Source organism: Tachyglossus aculeatus, chromosome 10, assembly GCF_015852505.1.
Source record: "Tachyglossus aculeatus isolate mTacAcu1 chromosome 10, mTacAcu1.pri, whole genome shotgun sequence".
Lineage (NCBI taxonomy): Eukaryota > Metazoa > Chordata > Mammalia > Monotremata > Tachyglossidae > Tachyglossus > Tachyglossus aculeatus.
In genome coordinates this window covers 7014927-7036133 of record NC_052075.1, presented here as the reverse complement: position 1 = coordinate 7036133, position 21207 = coordinate 7014927, and the positions used below count along the sequence as shown (strand labels likewise).

The 21207-nt window shown below is 40.7% G+C and overlaps 1 long non-coding RNA gene across 1 annotated transcript in view; it reads right to left on the bottom strand.

Moving 5' to 3' along the window:
* Positions 1 to 19996, bottom strand: part of LOC119933517 — a 34399-nt gene extending 14403 nt beyond the window's left edge. The window contains exons 1-2 of the long non-coding RNA XR_005452557.1: positions 19846 to 19996; positions 9821 to 9985 (exon numbers count right to left, since the gene is read on the bottom strand). This is a non-coding gene — a long non-coding RNA (uncharacterized LOC119933517). The remainder of the gene's footprint in view (positions 1 to 9820; positions 9986 to 19845) is intronic.
* Positions 19997 to 21207: the final 1211 nt, after the last annotated feature.

Here is a 21207-nt window from a genome sequence, read left to right as displayed (position 1 = left end):
ATAAAATCTTCCTCAGAGCTTGACATTCTATGATCCACCCTCAAAGTTTATGGAACACATTCCAAACCAATTATATGGGTCAGAGCTTTCCTATGGACCCTAGCCAGCAGGTTAAAGTCAATCGTATTTCTTCCAATTGGCGAGCGATTAATGGTGTTACCCCTCGGGGCACTTAATTGGGGCCTTTGCTCTACTGCAAGTGATTAATGGTTTGATATTATGCATTTGGGGACTAAATACTGAACACATGATGCCCTCTGTCTAGGGATCCCTTCTAAAGTCTTGTATTCCTGCATCAGCTGCCTTCCAAATGCCATGCCCATTCTTAGCGGATGGCAGCAAGGACCTTCTTGTTCAGAATGGTGACCTTCTGGAGTCTTCTAGAGAAAGAAGGTGTCTTTCCAAATTGCACAGCCATCAGTGGTATTTATCGAACTCCAACCAAGTGTGGAGTCTTGTACTAAGTACAGAGCACTGTGGTAAGAGCTTAGGAGAGTACATCTGAAATCAAAGCAGCATCACTTAGTGGAAATAACATGGGATTGGGAGTCAGAGGTCATGGGTTCTAATCCGGGCTCCGACGCTTGTCAGCTGTGTGACCTTGGGCAAGTCACTTAACTTCTCTGGGCCTCAGTTCACTCATCTGTAAAATGGGGATTAAAACTATGAGTCCCACGTGGAACAACCTGATTACCTAGAATCTATCCCAGCACTGAGAACAGTGCTTGGCACATAGTAAGTGTTTAACAAATGCCAACGTTATTATTATTATTATCATTATTATTATTATTATTATTATTATTATTATTCCGATGTTCAAAACACTTACAGTATAAAGGGGCCAACAAGCATTATTTACCAAGTGTTGTAGCCAAAATGCATCGTGAAAATAGTGGTTATAGCAGAATAGAGGATATTGTTTTTCCATACCTTTTTTAATGTTATTCATTTAAATCACTGAAGTTTTCACTGCTTTCACTGTGTGGTAATTTATTGCTATTAGTTCATATTATTCATATTTATGTCTGTCTCCTCCTCTACACTGTAAACTCATTATCGGCTGGGAACATGTCTGCCAGTTCTTTGGTATTATACTCTCTCCCAAGTGCTTAATACAGTGCTCCTCACATAGTAAGCGCTCAATAGAGCATGGGACTGGGAGTCAAAAGGATCTGGGTTCTAATTCTGGCTCTGCCACTTGTCTGCTGTGTGACCTTGGGCAAGTCGCTTATCTTCTCTGGGCTTTAGTAACCACATCTGTAAAATGGGGATTATGAGTGTGAGCCCCGTGTGGAACAGGGATTATGTCTAACTTTATTACCTTGAGTCTACCCCAGCAACTAGAACAGTGCTTGGCATATAATAAATGCTTCACAACTACCATAATTATCATCATTATTGTGATTGTTATTATCAAGAAATACGATCGGTTGATTTTATTCTTTTATTCTTCTATACGTCTATTCTCTCCCAGTCTGTGAGCTCCTTGGAGGACATAACCAAGGTTTTGTACTTAGCCAGGGCTTAGAAAATTCAGGATTTGGTGGGTAGTAAGCGCTTAATATAATAATAGTAATGATGGCATTTGTTAAGCGCTTACTATGTGCAAAGCACTGGGTATTCCATATATACAACTGAGGATGCTAATATCAAAACTAGTGCCTCGGCTTCCTGCCATTTTGCATGGAAAAGTCATCTTAACCAAAGCATGCAATTTAGCTCTGGCCTACAGATGGAGCTTGGAAAGAGAAACTGTTGGGAAATATGAATGCTGTTCTAAAGTTGGAATATTCAAACAAAAACGATTATTGTATTTTTCCAGGCTCTGCAGCTCACCGCTACCTGGTGCATCGGGATTATAATGTTAGAAGTACAAGAAGTAAAGGCGAAGCTTGATCCAGGTATAATTTTTGAATCTAATCTGTTTCAAAACTTCCATTTTTCTGCTCATCTGTTTCCAATCTCTAAATTCATTCATTCAATCATATTTATTGAGCACTTACTGTGTGTAGAGCACTGTACTAAGCGCTTGGGAAGTACAAGTTGGTGACATATAGAGAGGGTCCCTACCCAACAACAGGCTCACAGTCTAGATGGGGGAGACAGACAGCAAAACAAAACATGTGGACAGGTGTCAAATGATCAGAATAAATATAATTAAAGCTAAATGCACATAATTTACAAAATAAATAGAATAGTAAATTTGGACAAGTAAAATAAATAGAGTAATAAATCTGTACAAATATATATACAGGTGCTGTGGGGAGGGGAAGGAAATAGGGTGGGGGGGTGGAGAAGAGGAGAGGAAAAAGGGGGCTCAGTCTGGGAAGGCCTCTTGGAGGAGGTGAGCCCTCAGTAGGACTTTGAAGGGAGGAAGAGAGCTAGCTTGGCAGATGTGCAGAGGGAGGGCATTCCAGGCCAGGGGGAGGACATGGGTCGGGGGTCAATGGCGGGACAGGCGAGAACGAGGTACAATGAGGAGGTTAGCGGCAGAGGAGCGGAGGGTGCGGGCTGGTCTGTAGAAGGAGAGAAGGGAGGTGAGGTAGGAGGGGGCAAGGTGATGGACAGCCTTGAAGCCGAGAGTGAGGAGTTTTTCTTGATGCATAGATTGACAGGAAGCCACTGGAGATTTTTGAGGAGGGGAGTAACATGCCCAGAGCATTTCTGCACAAAGATGATCTGGGCAGCAGAGTGAAGTATAGACTGAAGTGGGGAGAGACAGGAGGATGGGAGATCAGGGAGGAGGCTGATGCAGTAATCCGGTCGGGATAAAATGAGAGATTGAACCATCAAGGTAGCACTTTGGATGGAGAGGAAAGAGCGGATCTTGGCAATGTTGCAGAGGTGAGACTGGCAGGTTTTGGTCACAGATTGGATGTGAGGGGTGAACGAGAGAGCGGAGTCGAGGATGACTCTCTAAATAGAGCGTATTACAAGATAACCTTATAGGACTGCATTGCATGAACTTTATTAGAAATCATTTGAATTAGGTTTCATACACAAAAATGCCATGGCAGTCTTAATTAGCCACCTTTTCTCATTGTCAAGAAAGGTGGTGATCTTAATATTACACTTTCCTCATATTGACTCTTAAATTCTCAGTATTCCAACACTCCAAAAGTAATTTTGATAGCTGTCAAATAGAGGAACCAATTAACCTGGCAGAAAGTGACAGCTTCTCCTCACAAGGGGAATTCCCGTCTCTCAAAATCCTTTAAATAACATCTCATCTATCCCAGCTGCTACAGATTTAAAGAGACAGGCATAAAGATACACGGCATATGGTGCTCTGGGTGTCATTTTCAAATTAAGAGCTTATTCAGTTCTGTGAGACACCTTTTAAGGCTAATTTTGAAATCTGTAGTCACCCCTACATGTTTATCCAAATTATTTCATTTCTGAAATAGAGAAAATGGCTCTGCTAGTCTTCTAAAGATAGACCTTTCTCCGATGAATCGAAAATATATCCTCAATCACCACCACAACCCCAGGATACAATTCCTCGAGAGACACAACCTGGATTGTTTGATACCTTGCTACACAAATATGAGCATGGAGAAACAGCGTGGCTCAGACGAAAGAGCATGGACTTGGGAATCAGGTCTTGGGTTCTAATCCCAGCTCTGTCACTTGTCAGCTGTGTGACTTTGGGTAAGTCACTTAATTTCTCCGTGCCTCAGTTCCCTCATCTGGAAAATGGGGGTTAAGACTGTGAGCCCCATGTAGGACAACCTGATTACCTTGTATCCCCCAGTGCTTAGAACAGTGCTTGGCACATAGTAAGCGCTTAACAAATGCCATCATCATTATTATTATTATGCTGCAGGAACATTAACCCCTTTCTGTTTCTGGCCCTCCAGGGCTAAGATTAAGCAATTGATATCAAATGTTAATTATAGACTGTAAATTAACTGTGGGCAGGGAAGGTGTCTGTTATACTGTTATATTGCACTCTTAGTAGAGTGCCCTGTACTCAGTAAGCATTCAGTGAATATGATTGATGGATTAATTGGAGTCAGATTTTCAAAATGTTGAAAAGGTCCATTAGCAGATAACTTGAAAGAAATGGATGTTACAGATGTTGATGGAGAAACTGGCATTCCCTTTGGAGGGGTTGCTGTCAAAAGAGGATCTCGACATGGATGATCCAAAGCATAATTCCAAGATATCAAACCAGATGAAGAGGCTATGGTTTCTCTGCCACCAGCCAATAATAATGATAATAGTGGTATTTGTTAAGTGCTTACTCTGTTGCAAAGCACTGTTCTAAGCACTGGGGGGGATACAAGGTAATCAGATTGTCCCACGTGGGGCTCACCGTCTTAATGCCCATTTTACAGATGAGGGAACTGAGGCCCGGAGAAGTGAAGTGACTTGCCCAAGGTCACACAGCTGACAAGTGGTGGAGCCGGGATTAGAAGCCACGACCTCTGATTCCCAAGCCCGGGCTCTTTCCACTGACCATGCTGCTTTAAAGTCTTGGTATTTAAAAGGTGAGCTCTTCATAGGCAGGTAGCATGTCTACTAATTCTGTTATATTGTACTCTCCCAAGTAGCCAGAGTGTGGGCCTGGGAGTTAGAAGACATTGTCTACTGTGTGACTTTGGGCAAGTTGCTTTACTTCTCTGTGCCTCAGTTACCTCATCTGTAAAATGAGGATTAAGAATATGAGCCCATATGGGACAGGGACCGTCTCCAACTTGACTACCTTGTATCTGTCCCAGACTGGGAGCCTGTTGCTGGGTAGGGACCGTCTCTATCTGTTGCCGACTTGTACTTCCCAAGCGCTTAGTACAGTGCTGTGCACACAGTAAGCACTCCATAAACACAATTGAATGAATAAATGCTCAGTACAGTGACTGGCACCTAGTAAGTCCTTAAGAAGTATCATAAAGTATCATATCATAAAGTACCATAAAGTATAAGAAGTATTTTGTTCTGACGACTCGACACCTGTCCACATGTTTTGTTTTGTTGTCTGTCTCCCCCTTCTAGACTGTGAGCCCATTGTTGAGTAGGGACTGTCTCTATAGATTGCCAACTTGTACTTCCCAAGCACTTAGTACAGTGCTCTGCACACAGTAAGCACTCAATAAATACGATTGAATGAATGAATGAATGAATGAATGAATAAAAAACTGATGTATATATATATATCGTTGAAGAAGAAAATCCTGATGAAGTCAGTCCAACGGTGCAGAGGTGTTCCAGGGTTAGCATGCTACGAGGAGATTTAATATGATAAGAGAGCTGCTGCTCAACCTAATTTGAAGAAATTCTTTGCTAAAGTCGAAAGACAACCTCCACATAATAATAATAATAATGATGGCATTTGTGAAGCACTTACTATGTGTGAAGCACTGTTCTAAGCGCTGGGGAGGATACAAGGTGATCATGTAGGGCTCACAGTCTTAATCCCCACTTTACAGATGAGGTAACTGAGGCTCAGAGAAGTTAAGTGACTTGCCCAAGGTCACACAGCAGACATGATGGAGAGCCAGGATTGGAACCCATGACCTCTGACTCCCAAGCTCCTGCTCTTTCCCCTGAGCCACGCTGCTTCTCCCATACATACAGCGAACAGCTACAGTTTCCTGCCAAGTCTCATGATCACATTACCATTCCCCATTTATTTGAAATGGGGATATTTAGCTTTGAATTTCTTTAAGAAAGATTAAGCAGTAGGTTGGCATTCGTCATCGCAGTATATTGCATATAAAGGAATTGCTTATTACTTTTCCAGAGGTTCTAGAAGCTATTCTAATTTATAACATGGAAATCTATTGCAAAAATGTACAAAACCATAAATGATGCAAACACATTTTTGAGGAACATAAATTTGTTAAATGAGGGTTATGCCTGATTCGTTCCATCTACCAAGAGAGTATTCAGTATCATTTGGAATTGGATTAAAATCCAACAGATTTTGAATAATAATTATAACTGTGGTTTTTGCTAAGTGCTTATTATATGCCAAGTACTGTACTAAGCGCTGAGGTAGATACAAGATAATCAGATCTCACGTGGGGCTCTCAGTCTAAGGATGAAGGAGAACAGATATTCAATTCCCATTTTGCAGATGAGGGAACTGAGGCACAGAGAAGTTAAGGGACTTGCCCCAGGCCACAGAACAGATAAGTGAACAGATAATTAGAACCTAGATTCTCTGACACCCAAGCCCATGTCTTTCTACTAGGCCGAAATACATGTTCCTAGTTATCTGAAGAAATTTCTTGATACCAACCTCAGTAGGATTGTTTCATAACTGCAAGGCTAGCAACCCTGTTTATTAACCCAGAACAAGGTGGTGACTGGAGGGTTTCAAATAGGCTACTCGCTTCCAAAGATTTTCCAAGGTCTGTCGTGTTAGACGGCGGAACATTTTCTTCAACAATATTAGAGCACAAAATCCACTTTTATCAGACTAATTTGTCTCAACCTGAAAACTCCTAACACATCTGAAGTCAAAATGTGTTCTTGTAGAATATGACTGAAGAGCCTCTAAGGCTAAAGAACACCCTATAGATCAGAAGGGAGGGATTTAGCTCATGGGACTGTGTCTCAAAAGGTGAGTGGAACCTCAGAGGTTATCTACCACTTATCACAGTGTTTGGCATAGAGTGAGCTCTTAATAAATCAATACACTGTCATTAGGTATCTCCAAGCATTAGTAGTTCCAGTATTCAGTAATTCATGAGACTGTCTTTGAATTAGCAGAAATTGGGCCTAGGCAGTTGGTATATCTCCTTCCCACCTAAGGGGAACTCAGGATAATAATAATCATACTAAGTGCTGGGGTCACTTCACTTACCTCAGGTCAGGTACCTAAGTACAGTTACCTCATCTGTAAAATGGGAATTAAGACTCTGAGCCAATCAACCATATGTTTCGAGTCCTTACTGTGTGCCAAGCCCTGTTCTAAGCACTTGGGAAAGTACAATATAACAGAGTTGATACACACATCCCCTGGCCACAACAAGCTTGCAATCTAGACGGGGAGGCAGACATTAATAGAAATAAATAAATTATGGATGCGTACAAAAGTACTGTGGGGTAGATGGGGGAGGTGAGTAAAGAGAGCAAATCAGGGTGACACTGAAGGGAGTGGGAGAAGAGGAAATAATGTGGGACATAAACTGTGTCCAACCTGAGCTGCTTGTATCTCTACTCCAGTGCTTAATAGAGTACCTAGCATGCAATAATCACCTAACAAATACAATGAAAACATACTATTAATGTAAGCTGGACTCCCAGGGTTTGTGATAGAAGAGCAGTGAAGAAATCTGTTTATATGCCACCAGGCATTTTGAGAAGCACCCCAAGCTCAGTCATAGATTTAAGGAAGAGTAAAGTACCCTAGAACATAAGGCTTACACTCTATTAATTATGCAGGCTTCAGACGTATCCAGACATACATACCTACAGAGACAAAGAGCAAAAGGCAACCAAAATTTTTAGGGCTAAGCATGTGTGCATATAATTCACCATAGGGAACAAACTATCCTGCATAGTTTGTTTGCATTGCCTGACTCTGACCCATTAGACAGGGAGAGGATGAGGAGTTACTAAGGACCTGATTCTGAATGGAACAATTCTTCCTGGCCGGGTTGATTGAATTTTATTCATTCATTCAATTGTGTTTATTGAGCACTTACTGTGTGCAGAGCACTGTACTATTCCCAGAAGATTTTGGGAAATAAATCCATTTAGCTTCTGGGAAGGGCCAGAACTTGTTTTTCCACACCCACAGCACCTAGTATACTCATTATGAGTAGTGAAAGTGACTGCTAATTCATTCATTCATTCAATCATATTTATTGAGCGCTTAGTGTGTGCAGAACATTCTGGGCACATAGTAAGCACTCAATAAATATCGTGGATTGATTGATATTATGTTCTGCACAGAGGGAGTTCTTGATAAATAATCAATCGGTGCAGAAGACTGTACTAAGCGCTTAGAAGAGTACAGTATTATAGACTTGGTAGATGGGTTCCCCCAGTACTGAAAGTGATGGAAAGATGGTAGACAGTGTGCTAGGACTAATTTTCCTTAGACCAATAAGCCTGATTCCAATATCCTACAAGAAGGATAATTTGTAACTTTTTTCTCACAAGAAATTAAAATTTCAGAATGAGAATTTCAGGGTTTCTAAGAGTGGCACTTTATCCCAAGCTACAAAATGTGCCTCCTATAAAATCAGTTCAGCATGACATTAGGTGTAATAAGAAATGCAGATGAAACTGCAGGACAGGCAAGTTAGAAGAGAATAGTAATAGTATAATTAGAAAGAAACTAGAAGGCTAAGACAGAGGAAGATCATGCTTAATGAAGCTCTTTGGCAATTATTAAGATGTTCCAAGCACATGATAGTACATACAGTGTAATGCGTTTGAATGTTTATTAAAATCTCTCACCTGATACTCATTTATCTGCTTCTTGACCTTCTGACTTTGAAAGCTGCCCAAATCAATCATTTCTTAAAATACTGCCTCAGTACTTTTGAACTCTACCTCTTCTTATGTCCCTGAAACGTGTCAGGATTTATTGAACTTTATGGAAAGTTACAATCAGGAAACTGATCCTGAAGAAAATAAGCTAGTTACCCTTGTCTCCTGGACTTAAGAATCTAGGACCGAAGGGGAGGAAAAAGCTCTTTTCTCCCTCACACCTGAAAGGTCTCATGCTTCCCGATCCAAAGGGGGACTCAAGCTCTATATTAATGACGATATTTTTTGAGAGGTTATTATGTCCCTTTATCATGGACAAAGCACTGTGCTAAGTACTGGGATAGATTGAAGATAATCAGATCAGACACAATCCCTGTCCCACACAGGAATCACAGGCTAAAGAAAGGGAGAGCAGATGTACTCTCAGAGGAGGAAAAAGAGGTATCAAGAGACTAAATGATTTGCCGAAGGAAGCTTGTAGGACTGACATTCATTCAGTTGGACATTAGGGCACTGCAGCAGTCATTGGAAGAATAGGAATTAATCTTAGAGCAAGATATTCTACATTTACTGGCTTATGTCGGCAGGGGCATTCATATAAACGAACCTGGGTTGGCCATTAAATATTCTCTCCCAGTCTCCATTCTCTTTCTGGTGATGATAATGATAGCAGAGCCAGAAGAGGATATTAACTCTTTCCTCTTTTAACCTTGAACTTAGTCAACTCACATAAAAGAAACTGGAAAAACTCAAATATATACTAATGTGTAATTGCCTGGAATTCCCTCCCTCTTCCATTGGCCAAACTACATCTCTGACATTCTTTAAATAAACACCCTCATTGTCCAGGAAGCTCTCCCAGATTACCTTGACCTAATTCCATTCCTTCCAGGATTTTATAGCTTTTTAAATTGACATATTTGCCCTGCTACCTGTGTCTGCCATGTTCTTAGTCGCTATGGCTAGCTGAATACCTGTGTATTTATGTGTTTTGCACATTCTCCTCCTCCATGTAAGCTGCTTGAGGGTAGGGGTTGGGACTTATTCTATCTAGAATGAGAAGCAGCATGACCTAGTGGATAGAGCATGGGCCGCGGAGTCAGAAGGTCATGGGTTCTAATTCTACCTCTGCCACTTGTCCTCTATGTGACTTGGGCAGATGGGTTCCCGGGAAATACTGTTGACTTACTCAGTGGAACCTCTCAATTGCCCAACTCTTTCTGATTAGACCCATTTGTAGGAAGGTTCTTGTCAGTGTGATCTTTAGATTAAAAAAAATTCCAGGACTTTGTGATGAAGCCCAGCATCTGTTCAGAGAAGCTGCTGCCTTCACTTCAATGCTAAGGTTGACCATTAAAATATAAACAGTCACCTGTTCCATCAAGTTCGATCTCCTGTTGCAATGCTCCAAGTCTGATTTGATTAACAGTATTCACGATGCAGTCCCAGGCTCTGGCTGTAGGTATACAATTTTCTAATTTCAGTTGTTGTCATTATTGATTGTTGTTATTACTTTGGCTTCTCCTCCATGTCCCATCTGAAAACATATGGAAGGGTTTTTATGTCTTCAGACGGAAATGAAGATGCAAAATGCATTTATTTTATTAAAATATGAGGTATTTCTCCCTTTAATGAGCATATTTATTCATTTCTGGATTTAGCTTTCAAAAAAAACAAGCACCTTTAATTTAAAATTTATGAATAAAAGATTTCTTCTTGGAAGAACATTTTCTCTAAGGCACCTGTGTCTGTGGTCGATCGATCACTCCTTAACACTAGTTGCAATGTGCTAATGAATAGAAGTTAATATTATTCCTTCATTCCTTGATGTAACACTAGCACTCAAAGTCCAGGTCAGCCATCTGAACTGTTTTCCCAAAATGGTCTTTCTGTGCTGAGATTTTCACAGTATCATTTATTTTAACCCTGTGATATGGGGGCTCATGGTTGTTAATGGAGATGATCTGAATTCTTATAGAAGTATTTTTAAAAATGTGATTATGTTTTCAATTTTGCTTTCACCAATGAAATATGTTTCCACTTTCTTTGACATTTGTCTTTGTTTCACTTCATATTCTCTCTTTTTTCCCCTGCTCCCCAAATTCCCTCCACCTCCTTCCCCCTCTTTTTGCCCTTTTTTCTCCTTCCCCAACTTTCATCCAGTATTAAAAATTGACTAGGGAGTTTTGTAATGTTACTGTCACACTTAACTTATGTTCCTCGAATGGTCATTAATTTAGTGACTCAGTCTCTGCAGCTACTGTTACAAAAATGTCGTTGATAAAGAACCTTATTTGATTGGGGTTTTTTTGTTTGTTCAAACCAAAGCCCCCAATCCATGTGAGGGTCATAATTCTGAACTCAGTCTTTTGAAGCTCAAGAGCAACAGAAAGTCCTTTTGATTGGCCTTGGTGATGAGTACAGATGATAGGAACTGGCATCTCCTTTGACTAATGAAAATTCCTAGGTGTTTTAACCTAAACCAAGGCTGAACATAATCGTGCAAGTAAATAAAAATGTGAGGCATGTAATTTTCACCAGTACCATGGTTTTTGTGAAAACAGAACTGCTAAGTATTCCTATCCTGCCCCTTTTTTCTAAGCCCCTCTCACCTCTCTCTCCTCAAATCCCCCCTTCCTGCAGCTTTTCTTTAAGCTCCTGGGGACCGCCTACTCTCATTCAGTGTTAGTGAGGCGAGGCGCCAGCCCCTGAGACAGTCAGGAGCTCAGCTGGACAGAGTTTCCTGTCTCGGTGTTAAATTTTGCAAGTGCAATATTAATCCACTTTTCGCTTTTCATTGGGCTGGGAGAGAACTCTCAGTGTCCTCAAGTTTAAGAAATAACTCCATTTTCCAAGCAGATCTGCCTGCTAGGGTGAGCGTTTTTACCTCGTGGAGATGAGGTGGTAAGTAAAAGAGTGATCTGCACTTGGCATCCTGGAGTTCTGTTAAGAAAGACAGGTTGCATCAAGTCACCTATAGCTTTGAATGAATGGCTATTTCCAAAGTTCCTTAATTTGCAAATTGGGGAGGGATTACCTGCTCTTCTTCCACAACAGGAAACAATAGTTGTTTAACTTTATTTCACCTACCACTCTGTTCTCATGGAATCATCTGAGAGCACTAACCAGGATAGAATGGGATATAATAGTACTTTTTAGACCTAGTGTCTACTGAGGTGAGTAAACCCTCCAGGCACTCTGTCACTCAAGGTCAGAGTATCAACAAACATGGTGCTAGATTGAGATCCAACCAAATCAAGGAGCATGACCAGAGCCATAGGTGGTGTGGTGTGGTGGGTGGGGCGGGGGGGGAGGGAGGGATAATATTTACCCTGCTGTCAAAGGAAAGTAGATCCATAGGAAATCTCCACAGCTGTACTAGCCTTTGTCTGAATCAAGGAAAAAGACATTTCTGCTTGGTTAAAATGAAGCCATGAAAAGTAGCTATTACTGGCTAGAAACAGGCAGCTCTCAGTCTCGCTACTAAGTTTGGAATGATGCATTTTCACTTAAGAGCTTTATTAGTAATAATAATAATAATAATAATAATAATAATATTTGCCAGGCACTGTACTAAGCGCTGGGATAGATGCAAGATGATTGGGTTGAACACAGTTCCTACCCCACACTGGGCTCACAGTCTTAATCCCCATTTTATAGATGAGGTAACTGAGGAATGAGAATTAAAGCGACTTGCCCCTGGTCACACAACAGACTCATGGTGAAGCCGAGACAAGAACCCAGGTCCTTCTGACCCCCGGGCCTGTGCTGTAGCTACTTCAACCGGCCTTCAGACAAATCTTCTGCTTTATAAATTACCTCACCCATGTAAAATCACATAATCCTCCTAAAATCCCATCTCCTCCAAGAGCTGTTCCAGACTAAGTCCTTTATTTTCCCATCCACCTTCCCCCTGGGTTGACTGCGCCCTTTGTAAACCTTAAGCACTTTGATACTCACCTCAATCCCACTTCTGTAAATATTCTTATGCTCTATTATTTCCCCTATCCCTAAACTATTTTAATGCATATCTTCCCTGTAGACTGTAAACTCCTTGTGGGCAGGGATCGTGTCTACCAGCTTGATTGCATTCTACTTTCCTAAGTGCTTAGTATAGGGCTCTGCATTCAGTAAGGGCTCAATAAATTTCAGTGATCGATTGATTCATCGTAATCACCATCACCATCAGTGTCCCAGCTCCTGGAAGAAAGCAGTCTCAGAGTTCTAGAGATTTCTGCCAGTTCAATTGAACCAGGACTGCACACTTTGTTTTTGGTACCATCCGAGTCCTAATAATAATAATAATAATGGCATTTATTAAGCACTTACTATGTGCAAAGAAAGCACTGTTCTAAGCACTCAGGAGTTTACAAGGTGATCAGGGTGTCACCTGGGGCTCACAGTTTTAATTCCCGTTTTCCAGATGAGGTAACTGAGACACAGAGAAGTTAAATGACTTGCCCAAGGTCACGCAGCTGACAAGTCGCAGAGCCGGGATTTGAACTGATGATCTCTGACTCCACAGCCCGTGCTCTTTCCACTAAGCCACGCTACGTGCCTCCTAGTTATCCTTACTTGAGAAAGAATGTGGAAGACCATGGTTTTCGCTCAGAACCACTGTAATAATTATGGCATTTGTTAAGTGCTTACTATGCACATAGCACTGTTCTAAGTGCTGTGCCACAGGTGAGACGATTAATGGTTTAAACAGGGTTCGGAGGCTCACCCCTCCATGCCAGCCACTGAAGCATTTTCAGACCCTCCATCACCGCTCACACCCCTCAAAATAAGATACTAGAGAGGTCTAAGCCTTGCTACCAATATGAGATAAAGGCACCTCCTAAAGCTGAGAAATGAGAAATCAAAACAGTGTGTCCTCTCTGAACCTGTGACTTTTGGAAATCATTCTTCAAACTGTCCTACGTGGTCTAAATTTGAGTATACATGGCAGTCCTGAATTTTCCCAGTCGGTTCATGGTATTTCCAGTATGTTATGTGTCTAACCATTGTTGCATTCAGAAAAAAAAAAACAGACACAAAGCAGGTTCATGCACTACTTGAACTTGTGTCTATTTTCTGTCTGTGGCTCCCATTTTTATTCAATCAGTGAGTGCGGCTTCCTACCGGGACACTCTTGATTATAAATGCCCCCATTGTGGATAGTGCAGTAGAGAGAATCTGAAGTTGGAATGGAATGGTGAAAGGATGGGGGAACTTTGTTCCTAATTAGGCTCTTGAGTTTGAAAAACTCCCTTTTCTCTGTTAGAGGAAATACTTCAGACTGAATGTCAAGACAAGAGATGAAATAAAGAATGGGAGATTGAAGGAACTCAAGGTAGTGTCTAATTTGTACCATTTCTGAATAAAGAAGGGTTTTAGTTTTCTAGCAACCATATGGAGTGTCTTTACCTCACCCTCATTCACTCTCTTTCTCAGTTGCTGTCTCAATCTTTCTCCCTCTTAATTTAGAAGAATGTATTAATCTGTCCGTTCTCTACCTTTGGCATTGGCTGTAGCCTGGTATATTATCTTCTGCCTCTTCTAAGAAGCTTTTCTGAAAACGAAATTGAAGAGGGTGGGAAAGAGAAAAGATGAAAAAGGAAAGGGAAGGGAGGAAAACTAAACTAGGAAAAGAATAATAGAGAAACAAAGTAGAGGCCATAAATAGCGAGTGGAGAGGGCCAGCAGAATGCATTGGAACAGAAAATAAGTAGGGCGAGCAAGACAAGCGATGATTAGCCTAAGTGTTACTGTAGCCGTGCCAGAGTTCAGGTGAGTGGGATAAAAAGTGAAGGGGTGCCCCCTCTCTTCCACTGAAAAAGTCACTTTGTTTCTCAGGGAAAAGAGAGAGACCCGGTTTTCCAGAAGCGTAAGGGTTACGTTCCTGAAGAATTCCACATTAAGGAAAACTTCCTTTTTCAAACATGCACCTTGGCCGATGCCTCATGTACGGACACTACCATTTCTTCCAATATCATATCGTGTTCTAATCAGACCCTTGGGTGCTGTGGGAAGAATGTTCCCCGATTTCCCAACAACAGTCTACTCAAAGCACGGAGTTACGGAAGTTATGGGAGAAGCTACCTTACTACAAAAATATCCATAATTGAAATGGATGGCAAATGCTTCCTCGCTCTTTTTTCACTTTTCAGCAAACGAATGTGAAGACCTCTTTTCTTACAGTGGATGTTTAACCAGTGAATTCTTACTTCATTTCCCCCTCCTGTCAACATTGTAATCATCAAAGGAAAAATATTTGAACAATAATTATAAGAAATAGGCCAACCTCTTTGGAAGATTTGAAAGGCCATTTCATTTCCTCTAGGGAAATTCCCATGACTTTCATCGAGTGGGATTTTGCTAAATTTGCTACCTTTTTCACCATGGCTTTGAAGAGAAGGGAATAAGAAAACATTCTTCTGACTGCCATGAAAGGGAGACTTGACAGAGGTTGGTAGGCAAAGAGAAACCAGAACTGGCTTCCCCCAACACTTTTCCTTCCATTTTCACTCCCCTTCCACCATTCCTCTACTGGGATCATTGTGTTTCCCAATTATATTGGTGTAAAATGTAGATTAAAACCATGTGAGGCTTTCCTGTTAAATCAACACTTCAGGGTCTGTTGCCATTTCATTTTATTAACTGCAAGTACTTTCAGTCCGTCGAAAAGTGGTGGGGTTCAAGAACATATATTTGGGGGCAACTTTGCTTTGCTCCCCCACAGCAAAAGTGGAAAAATGTCAAAAATGTCATCTTAGCCTATTTGCAAAACTAGTCAGGAACTAGTTGTCTTTGATGTTACTTCCTATATAACAGAAAATGAAGTGAAGGCAGAATACCAGCAGTGGTAGATAATGGAAAGCATAGGTAAGGGGATTTGTCACTGAGAAGAAATACAGATGAGTAATTCTGGACAATTGTGATACTGAAAATTATTTCATGAGTCTTCTAGAAATGCATGGCAGACCTAACTCACATTAAGGAGTTATTACCAGGTATTAGGCTGTGCAACATCCCAATTTAGCAACGGGTAGTTACAGTTAAGTCAACGAGATCAGTGGCAGAGAGACTAAGGTTGAAATCAAGTTTCCAAAATAAGTGGATAGAATGAGTTCATGTGTTTCTCCTTTAGCTCAGTCTTAAAAACAGACATCAAAACTGGATTGTTTCGAACAATGCTGTGCAGGCTATTTCCTCAGTGTTCCTTGTTCCCACCTGCTGTTTATTTCTTTTGCATTTTTCCAATTTTTAAGTTATGGAGCCTATTCCCCGGAGGCACATACTCATGGGTGAAAGAAGTTCAATTTTAAACGTTAAATATATCTCAGCAATACAAAAATTAGCCAAAAGCATTTCAGTAGAGATCAGACTGATGCCCTACATAAGATGTATGTATTTTAGTGTATGGTAGTATGCATCTACACATTTCCATTATATATATATACATATAGTAGGTTTTTATAGGTATAATATATGTAATTATCTATATATAGGCACACATCTATGCATATATATACATACATATATATATATATATATATATATATATATGAAACACATTATTTAGAGCTGTCCTTTGGATCTGAATATGGTGCTGTTGACAGTGAGATTTTTACACTTCTGAGATGTGCAGGTCTGGCAATCTGCCATACAGCCAACGTGGTGAGACCCTAGCTGTGCCTTTGGCTTTGTGTATGGCAGAATCCAGTACTTTGGTTCTGTTCTATTTTTAAGGTATTTGTCAAGCCCTTATTATGTGCCAAGCACGGTTCCAAGTACTGGTATTAAGATCTCCTCAAAGCTTCTAATAATAATGACCTTGGTATGGGTTAGGTGCTTACTATGTGCTAAGCACTGTATTAAGTGTTGGGATGGAGACAATACAATCAGATATGACACATCCCTGCCCTGCATGGGACTCGCAGCCTAAGAGGGCAGGGGAGGTATGAAAGAAATGTAATAAACTAATTTATCTTTGATTTTTCCCTTTCTGTCTGGTTTTCAGATCCTCTGTGGCCCATCTGCTCTACTGGCATGCACTCATTCAGAACTGTGAGATGAGAGTAATGCATGTTAGCCAAACCACAGGGTGGAAGTAGATTGGTACAATCTATTCCCACCTTACAGGGTGTTTGGAATAATCTGGGCAGGCTGTGGTTTAGTGGCCAATAGGATGGAACATTCTCCATTCTGGGGGTGGAGTTGAGTTCTGAAGAGGAGAGAGGAAAGGGATTTGGCTCTATTTCACTGAGAGCTGGGTAGGATATAGGAGGCTCTGACTCCTGTCCTGGAAAATCTAGGCCTAATTTGCTTCAGGTGGTAAGTATTTGGGGGATAAAAAGAAAGGTTAGTGTGGGTTAACTTGGCTCTAAATGTCATTAATAATAACAATTATGGCATTTGTTAAATGCTTACTATGTGTCAAGCACTGTTCTATGTTTGGTTCTGTTCTCTGTCTCCCCCTTTTAGACTGTGAGCCCACTGTTGGGTAGGGACTGTCTCTATGTGTTGCCAATTTGTACTTCCCAAGCACTTAGTACAGTGCTCTGCACATAGTAAGCGCTCAATAAATATGATTGATTGATTGATTCTAAGCACTAGGGTAGATATAAGGTAATTAGGTTGTCTCACATGGGGCTCAGGGTCTTAATTCCTATTTTACAGATGAGGTAACTGAGGCACAGAGAAGTTAAGTGACTTGCCCAAAGTCAAACAGCTGACAAGGGACAGAGTAGGGATTAGAACCCACAACCTCTGACTCCCAAGCCCTTGTGCTTAAGCCATGCTGCTTCTCTAGCATCCTGTAGATCATTTCATCTTAAACCCAGGGTTTCCCTGGATCTCTCAAGCAGCATGAGGTCTCAGCCCACATGGCCAATTAATTAAGGCTGATCTCTATGCGGATGGTGTGCCAATCAGTCTAAAAATCCTTCAGGAGCTGCAGATAATTATCTTGTGAACTGTTCCTCTAATAGCCTGTCAGAATGTCTGGTTTGGGTGGCCTGTGTATGGGTGCAACTCAGCCATAGCCTCTGGAGCTTATGGAATCTTAACAAATTCTTGTGTGGAATTTCTAGCTCCATACCTGTCTCTGAGCCTCCTAAACACAGCATGGCTGGGGTTGATCCTGATTTACTAGTATACAGTAACAATACCCCTAATTCTGTCCAGAAGGGAACCCAAATTTTCCTCTGCATTACAAAATCCCAAAGTGAGTACAGCCATGCCTCAGTGTTCAGGGGGAAAAGTAATCAGGAATGGTAGCAGTTTCCTTTCTTCGCTTTGGGGAGATTCAGGCAGTATCTGAGATGGGGCTCTGAGGTTGTATGTGTACAGAAGGAAAATATATCCAAGGGCACTGGCTTACTCAAAATGTCATCCCCCTCTGTACATTAATTGCCTTATTCATTCAATTGTATTTATTGAACGCTTAAGTGTGTGCAAAGCACTGTGTTAAGTGCTTGGGAGAGACAATATAACAACAGACACATTCCTGCCCACACAGAGTTCACTGTCTTCATGGCCTGTAACAAAACAGAGTGAGAAAGTAAGCACATAATGACATGAGCACATTTTCCTTATCCCTCAAACTATTCGGTTTTATTCAATCAATCATATTAAGTGCTTATTGTGTGCAGAGTGTTGTACTAAGTGCTTGGGAAATTGCAATATAACAATAAACAGTCACATTATGTGACCACAACGAGCTCACAGTCTAGAGTGGGGGAGACAGACATCAATAGAAACAAGTAAAATTACAGGTATGTACATAAGTGCTTTGGAACTGGGATGGGGGAAGAGCAAATGGAGCAAGTCAGGGTGACACAGAAGGAAGTAGGAGAAGAGAAAAAGTGGGGCTTAGTCTGGGAAGGCCTCTTGGAGGAAAGGTGCCTTCAATAAGACTTTAAAGCGAGGGAGAGTGGTTGTCTGTCTGGTTCCATCGAAGCCATAAACCTTTGATCAATCAAATGCTGGATTGTAAAGACTCTAAGAAATGCACCTTCATCCAGTCCTTAAATATTCTCATTTGGAAATAATGCACAGGAATAATTTTCCATCTCGTTTATAAACTACCCACCTACTGGACCCAGCTCTACATTTGTTTAATTTGATTCCTGGAGACTTCTCCATCCACCTTGACCCCTACACCTCTCCAGGATGCTATTGAACAGTGCTTCCACCAACAAGGGGCCCAAACTGGTCCATGCCTTAAACATTATCTGCCTCACAGATGGTGAGGTCACTCTTCTTATGCTGGAAATATTATTCAACATGCACCTAACTTGGAAGTTACCCTCATACATATAGAAAATAATACCAACGCCATCTTGGAATACAAAAGATAACCATACATTTTTTTCTATAACCCCCATATTTATCCATTCATGTAGGAGGGAAAAAAAGAGTCCTTAGCACATTGGTTTAATGGAACCCAAAAGCTTGCAGTCAGGTGCCCAAATGGAGTTGTCATCTCCCACAAGCTGTAGCAATTATTTTGTCATAATGCTGCACTTTTTGTTCTCATGCCTTAGCATAACCAGCTCCACATGAAAGATCACTGGTGGTTCCAGTTACAGAACGATTACAGTGGAAGGGAGCCCAAGGTCATATGGAAAAGAACAAGTCAAATAAAAGCAAGGTTCCCTTATCAGAGCTTTCTGGGCTGAACCAGGAAGAAAGAACTTTAACATCGGGTTTCTCCGAGTTGAGCAATATGAACCACCTGAAGTTTTCTTCCAAGAGTCTGTTGCAGTAAGCAAACAAAAACAAAAGAGGGCATTAAAAATACCTCGAAATAGAGAAGGTGATGATCCAAAATGTTTTAAATGATCTGCAAGAGACTGCAAAATGTCCTTGGCTTAAAAATTCATTTGGAAGAAAGAGAAAATGTGTGACTTCCGTTGGTGAATCATGAACAATCATTAATATTTTTTGAGCACTTACTGTGGGCAGAGCACTGTATTAAGTGCTTGAGAGTACCTCTTATATATTGTTATGATTCAACACATTTCCATTTTATCATACATATTAATTAAACAATCCACATGATTTAGCCATGACTGTATTTCAGGTTTTTAAATGATGCAGATGAAAATCATGCATCATCTCTGAGTGGAATCTTCATCCAATTCAGCATTCTGTATATGCTTGTGAATTTGTCTGTGTTTGAATAAGATTATTCTCTTTAAACCAGACCATTTGAATACAACATATTCATAAAGGATTGTTTTAGTACATCATGAGATTAGCGTTTTATAGAATTTTTACTTTTCCATACCAATATTAGCTCTAATAACTTCACTTCCGTTTAATTGAAGATCCTTAGGATGCTATAGTGACATAGAGAGATTAACTGATTTGCTCAGTAAGAGCCAATAAACTAGAAAACCAATTTACCTGATTGAATTGAGCCTGAATATCTCCTTTTTATCCTCAAGGCAAGACTCTGGAATGTAGGAGATCACAAACACTACTGTTGAAATAATTGAGGTCTTCACTCTATCTGAAATTCCAGAAGGTCAATCCACTCTTCATAGTAGGTATGTCAAGTACCCTTTTAAAACAAAGTGAGGCAAAAAAAAAAAGTTTGATGGGACCTTGTGGATGTATTCTGATTCAATTCAATAGGAGTCTGTAATACTGTAATGTTTTCTGAAATAGGAGTCATTTATCTGAACAGAAGCAATTCCATATTGGGTCAGATCAATGGAATGAATAAATGATCCCACCATCCCCATAGTCTGTCTTGGAGAATGACTCCAAAGAATGCCTGAAGGAACACTGCAATGGTTGCTCTCCTTGACAACCATCCCAAATGTTTGGATTATTCTTCCTAAATCTCTATTTTCTTGAAGCATACCTAACTTTTGCCTTTAATAACATAATTTGGATCTATCATCCAAATTTTTCTTAATCCTATTGGTATCATTTGTTGGAACAACTTTCAGAAAATTAATTCTATACACTTACCATTTTGTGCAAAGAAGTATTTTTTCCTGGACCAGCTTCATTGGGTGCATTCTTGTCCTTCTGTTTTGGGTCTTGATGTACAACAATTCCATGTTTGCCCTGCCCACCACCTATCAGATTATCTAATGTGCAATCTTGCTATCTCCTCACTTTGGAATTTGCAGGCCGAAGAATCCTAATATTTTGAATATTTCCCTCTCCCCCTCTGGACTGTAAGCTCATTATGGGCAGGGAAAGTACCCATTTATTGTTATACTCTCCCATGCTCTTAGTACAATGCTGTACACACAGTAAGAGCTCAATAAATGTGATTGAATGAATGGACTCATGTCCTTGACCATGATTTGTCCATCTATTTTGGTTCAGTTTCCCAACCTTCAAATGTTTTAACCATTTATAACAATCCTAAAACAGCTTTTCAATTCCTCCACCCCTGACTGCTCATCATCCTTGTGACTGCATAGACTTCAGTCATAGATCTTGTCCATCCTAAATGTTAATCACCTCTTCTCCAGCTCCAACAACACTCTGAGACTGTTCCTTTCAAACCCCACCTCCAAGCTGCCTTTGGAGCAAACTGAAATTCTGGAGGTGACACATTCCCATCTCCCCTCCTCATACCCCCTGCCAACATACTTCTCCCAGATCCACTCCCACCTAAAATATTTATCTCACAAACTCAATCGTAATTCCTGACAGCTGGATGAGTTTATTCCTAGTAACTCCAAAAGGACAACATCCGCTGCCCCTGATTTCAAAGTTGCCTTCAGCCACTAACTGTATTTATGT